This window comes from Acyrthosiphon pisum, chromosome A1, assembly GCF_005508785.2.
Source record: "Acyrthosiphon pisum isolate AL4f chromosome A1, pea_aphid_22Mar2018_4r6ur, whole genome shotgun sequence".
NCBI lineage: Eukaryota > Metazoa > Arthropoda > Insecta > Hemiptera > Aphididae > Acyrthosiphon > Acyrthosiphon pisum.
The window spans coordinates 96,888,715-96,894,869 of record NC_042494.1 but is presented as its reverse complement, the minus strand read 5'-3'; positions in this window follow the sequence as shown (position 1 = coordinate 96,894,869).

Genomic DNA, 6,155 nt, shown 5'->3' with positions numbered 1-6,155 from the left:
TTATTATGTCTTTTGTATATCAGTAACCAGGGGCGAACTGGCCCGGGGTGCTATACACCAAGTAGCACCCCGGGCCCCCGTTTGTATTTATGATCCGGGCCCCCGATTACCACAGTCGGCATACGGTATAATACTGGTATAATACGGTATTATACAAAATAAAAATAAAATAACATATTTCAACATCTCTACAAATAAACAACATGTTATTCTTAATTTTTTTTTTATATTTACTTATAAAACTAAGGGCTCTTTCCTAATTTAGGAACCCTCCCTTCCCCCCAAATGGCGCCCCTGCTTAAGGTTGCAAAATGTAATGTCTTACAGTTAGACTATGTAAAAGGCACATGTGCTAAGTTTTTACAGTAACAACTAAATCCAACCAATTGTTTTGGTATTAGATCATTTGCTGACTTACGTATATAAGTATATAACTGTTCGTAATTGTTATAAAGTTCTGAAGCATACATTGGAAAAAAGTTTCTGTTTATTAAATGTAATTCAATTTTCAAATTTTGATGTTACATTGTAATTATATTAGGTATATTATAATTATATTATCATTGTATGTAATGATAATCATTAATCATTAATCATTAATCACTATTATTTTCAGAGATGTGGTTAAAGGTGATGAATTTCTATCTCTATTTACTGAATAATTGATTATGCTAAACTCTGGTAATGTTCTTAAAGCCCCTGATTCATGAAGAAAAAGTAAGTAAATTTTGTAAACCTAATAGTTTGTGTATAGTATTTTATTACAATTGATGGGATATCATTTTACATAAATTTATATATTATTATTATTAATAATATTACCCTATTCAGTGGTAGCTTGACAGATATATATTTTTATCTCATGTTTCACAAAATAATGTTTGAATTGGTGGTTGTACCATGTCACATAAAGTGATTACCCTAAACTAAAATAGAGAATAGAAATCACATAATTTAATTAAAATAAAATAACCTATATTGTTATTTCGGCCATAAACATTATGTCAATCTTTAAGTATTAAATCTCCATTGAATACAATAACTGAATGACCAACCATAAATTTAGGTCTGTAATTATGAATAACAAATAATAAAACTAAATATACTGAAACCACCTACTATACCTATAACAATTATTATTTATTAACAATATTTTAATTTAAAAAAAAAAACTACAATAATATGATGTTATGAAAATATTATATCTGAAATTAATTAATTAAACTCTTATTTAAAAAGTTATTCAATACTTAAAAAAGTATTTGAATACTTTTACTCAAATACTTTTACTTAAATACTTTATAGGACTGTTGATACTGCCCAACCCTGTATAACCAAATGTTTTTGTCGTATGTATTGCCTAAATATTACTCCTTAAAACATGATACGTTGGAGCCCCCTTAACAATATAGTTAAATAATAATCTAAGCTAATAAGTTAACTAAGTCTTACTTATAAGCGATTAATAAATAATATTTAATATTGGAATAATAGTTAATTAATTATATTCTAATAATGAATTTGATAATATTATAATTTAATACATGGTCCTTGATGTAAATCCAAAATAATTTTTTATGATTGTCTGAAGTTTAACAAAATTCATCAGTCACAAAAATATCAGTCATTAAAATACTGTATCTCCCGTCACATTTTGTTATACTCTATTCCAGCACGTACACAGAATAACATTTCGGGGGGTTGGGTGTTTACAAAATATAGCAATACAAATTTTACAGCAACATAATAAAACAATTTCTTCCTACTTACTCATTATTTTTAATTTTTTAATTATTATGCTAAATATTCAAACTTTATTGTGTATGTCATTTGTTCAGTGTTCAGAAGTAAGTATATTTACTATTTAGGAAATAGGAATATTAGGAATAATAATAGTAATAAAAATAAATAAAACTTTAAATAATATGTATTATGAACAGAACAGAAATGTATTTGATTATTATATGCACATACAATTACCTAGGTATATTAAAATTTTAAATATAGATAGAAGAAAAAAATCTAACAATTTATATACCTATCTATATATATAAAAATAGAGACAAAAATGTATAACAATTCATCAATCGAGAACGGCTAGTCCGATTTGGCTCAAATTTTTTTTAAGATGTTCGTAACTGCCGGGAAAAGGTTTTTGCGAAATAAAATTTTAGGAAAATCCACCGGAAAGGTAAGAAATCTCAAATCTGTATGTCAAAAATATAACAGTGGCGCAACAGTGCATTATATTATAAATGTTTTTTCCTACTGTATTGGGTGAGCGATGCTTTCGCATGCCTCCACATTCCCTCCACATTATTTGTATGAGCATCGGTTTTGGGGTCTTTAAAATTAATGGAATGGTTGACTGTTAAATGAACATACCCTTCATGTTTTAAACAGTCGTAGCTCTAAATTCAAATGTAAAATAGAATTATCATACAATGAATGAATAAATAGTAATATCATATAAAAATAGGTACCCATGTCCTAGGTAATTATACTGACATACCTTCCAACAATCACTGATAATAGTAGTACCTGGTAAAATCCATTGTTTTATGATTGTCAATAATGTTTCCTCATCTCTAAACTCCACTGGAATGAGAAAACATTTTCCGGATCCCCGTTCTACACCTCCAAACATCCACTGCCCCTCGACCAGGTGACCACGGTGATACTTTCGTTTGCCAAACTTCGACTCATCAATTTCGACAATCTTATCAACTCCCCTTTAATTGTAATAATTAGGTACTCATTAAATATGAAAATAATTAACGAATTGTTATAAATTAAAACTTACCAATTTTTTCATGTCGTACAATCATGGCATCGAATACAACCTCCCGATGGAACGAAGCCCAGTCAACCGCAACACTATTCGATATTTTTACTTGTTTCGATAAAAAAAGTTTCATTTACATAGCACAAAAAAATATAATTGTTCATTTGTTCAGCAGTTTTGACAGGAATACAACTAATGTATTTCCCTGAATATGTAATAACAGAGTGTTCACTGACTAAATGGAGGCTTAAAAAACAGGTACTGTAAGTTTTTTAAATTAGAATTTGACATTGAATGTGGTACAAATAATGGAGTTGAATCTGAAAATTGATTATTAAAACGTTTTAATTTTTTTTAATTTTAGATAGGTACTTGATTGCTTAAAAAAGGATAGTGAGATGGGGAAACCAATTGTTACAAAAAATAAATATCTAATTCATGTTTCCTTACCGTCAGTTGCCGAAGCTCCGTGTTACCTGCTAGGTTTGGGCGACGCGTCGCTGCACGGGTACGCCGCAGTTGCAGTGTACGTACACGAATGAGTGACGCGCCGGCACACCAATCAGTTTTTCTAATCGGTACAAAAACAAAGTTAGCGCCACTAAAATCATTAACCGTTCCGCGTTTGGAATTAAATTCCGCGTTATTGTTGGCCCGTTGGTTAGGGCGTCTTCGCCGTATTTTGGGATCGCAGCTCAATATCGTTGGCGTACACGCTTGGTCGGATTCTATGATTGTTCTTTCGTGGTTAACCGTACCCCACGAATCGGTGAAGGTGTATATTATATCCAATCGCGTACACCAAATCCAATCACTGTTGCCGGGTTATGAATGGCGATACGTCGAGCCGCTCATCAACCCCGCCAACTGTGCATCATGTGGAATAATGCCTTCTGTGTTAGCACAACTCGACTTATATTGGCAGGGACCGCCCATTGTTTACACGGACCCTGCGGAGTGGGGTGCCCGTCCACCGTCGTTACCACTCAGTGATTTACCAGAGGTTCGACTAGTTTCGTGCACCGCTCGCGTGGAGGAAGTACCACGTGAGTGGCTTGACAGATTTTCATCCTATGACCGCATGTTGCGAGTGGTGACCAGAATGTATCGCTTCATTGATGCATGCCGCGCAAAAAGGCCATACATGTTGACATTTTTGCAAAAATTCGAACTTGACCCGGGCCGCTCGGGCTTTGGTCATCGAGTCCCAACGCATCCACTTCGCTATGTTGCACCGGGAATTGTCAAGTGGTCGTTCAGTTTCGTCTCGACCGTTAGCACGGTTAGTTCCGTTTATTGATACCGATGGTGTAATGCGCGTAGGAGGCCGGTTACGTCATTCGCTGCTAAGTAATGATTGTAAGCACCCGATGTTATTGTCAAAAGGGTTGGTATTTACGTTATTGTTGTGTCGCCGGTGGCACTTGTTGACAGGCCATGCGGGCCCACGCGTGCTGGCTGCACTTATCGCGCGACAGTTTTGGGTCGTCTCGCTGCGATCAGTGTTACACCATGTAGTGACGACGTGCGCGTGGTGTATTAGGTTTGACGCAAAACCGCCGACCCCCCTGATGGCTGACCTGCCGGCCACGCGCGTGCGATCCCATCGGCCGTTCATGTGTGTAGGCGTTGATTACGCGGGGCCACTACAAATGCGTGAACATCGACTCCGAAAGTCCCGTGAGTACAAAATATACATCGCGGTATTTGTATGTTTCGCCGTAAAGGCTGTGCACTTGGAAGTTGTATCTGACCTATCCACAGACGCGTTCCTGGCCGCGTTCGACCGATTTGTCGCCCGTTGTGGTCTTTCGAGTGATATATACTCGGATTGTGGGACAAATTTCGTGGGGGCGGACAAGCAGTTACTTTCACTAATTCTTAGCCCCGAAGATCAGGCCGCTGTAGGTAACGTGCGCGCTCTCTGCACTTGGCATTTTAACCCGCGGAGCGCGCCCCACTTCGGTGGCTTGTGGGAGGCGGCCGTTTGGTCAACGAAACGGTTATTAATTCGGGTCATTGGGAATCATATATTTACATACGAGGAGTTCACAACAGCCCTGTGTCGCGTAGAAGCCGTTCTAAATTCTCGGCCGTTGACACCTGCGTCCACTGACCCCCATGACCTCGAGTGCCTAACGCCGGGGCATTTTCTAATAGGGAAACCGTTACTAGCAGTACCCCCTTGGTCAGGCCCCGCCACGAGTCGTACGTTGCCCAATCGTTGGAAACTCATGGACCAATGTCACCAGGCCTTTTGGCGGCGCTGGTTCACCGAGTATTTGACCACCCTCCAAAAGCGTTCCAAGTGGACCACAGGTAGCCCTCCCGTTAAAGTTGATAACATGGTAGTCATTGTCAATAAACAGAGCCCCCCTCTGTCATGGCGCATGGGCCGAGTCATTGAATTGTTGCCAGGATCTGACGGGCAGGTACGTGTCGTCCGCTTGCTGACTAGCGCGGGCACCTTGACACGACCAGTGGTAAAAATAGTACTGTTACCCACTGCTGATTAGGGGGGAACGTTCAATGTTCATACAGAATACTGTACCCCAGGGGATGGCTGGCCAAAATACATCGTTAAGCCACCTGCTGTTATAAAAAAAAATATTTTGTTTTGGTTGAATTAAGAGGTTGACCCCCTTGGTGAATTTTACTGGTTCAACTCTGTATATATTATGTAATAATGTTTTATTATGTGTTGAAATTTATATATTTTTGTTTGTAAATTATTAAAAAATTTGTAAAAAAAAACCTGAAGCTACTCCGCTCCAAGTTCCAGATCATCGACCTGCCCCAACATCTACCCAGTGTCTTGGCCAACTTCCAGCCCATGGTCCGGTTCTCTCGCCTTCTTCTGTGACGCACAGGTCACGGGAGGGTGCATGTTCGAACGCGGACTGTTATACCACCGGTTCGCGCCCGCCGACTTGACCGCTGGCTGCGCTTCGGCGTCGAACCTTCTAGAAGCCGCCTGGGTGTTTTAGCACTTCAGTCGCAAGACGGCGACACGGCCCAGCTTCGGTGACTTGCGCGTCTGTCTATTTCTAACCGTTGGCACGACGCCTTTTCCGCGTCGCCGTGCCCCCAAATTTGTATGTGCGTCGCTACCACGTGTGCCGTGTGCGACGAATAGTCGATTTATCGGAAGCTGTGTTTTTACCGTGTGCGTGCCCGATCTTAAAGTGCGTCTTCATAGCGGACCAGCTGTATACCTACAGCGTTACGCTGGTTGAGCGTTTTGGTGCCGTGACGTATTGGCCGCCCGAAACCGCGTGGTTCTCCGTGTCAAAAGGCGAGCAATCATTATTTGTGTGCTGCCACTACGCTGAATGCGTGCAGCCCCAACCCGTTGCACGGTCTAATAAGG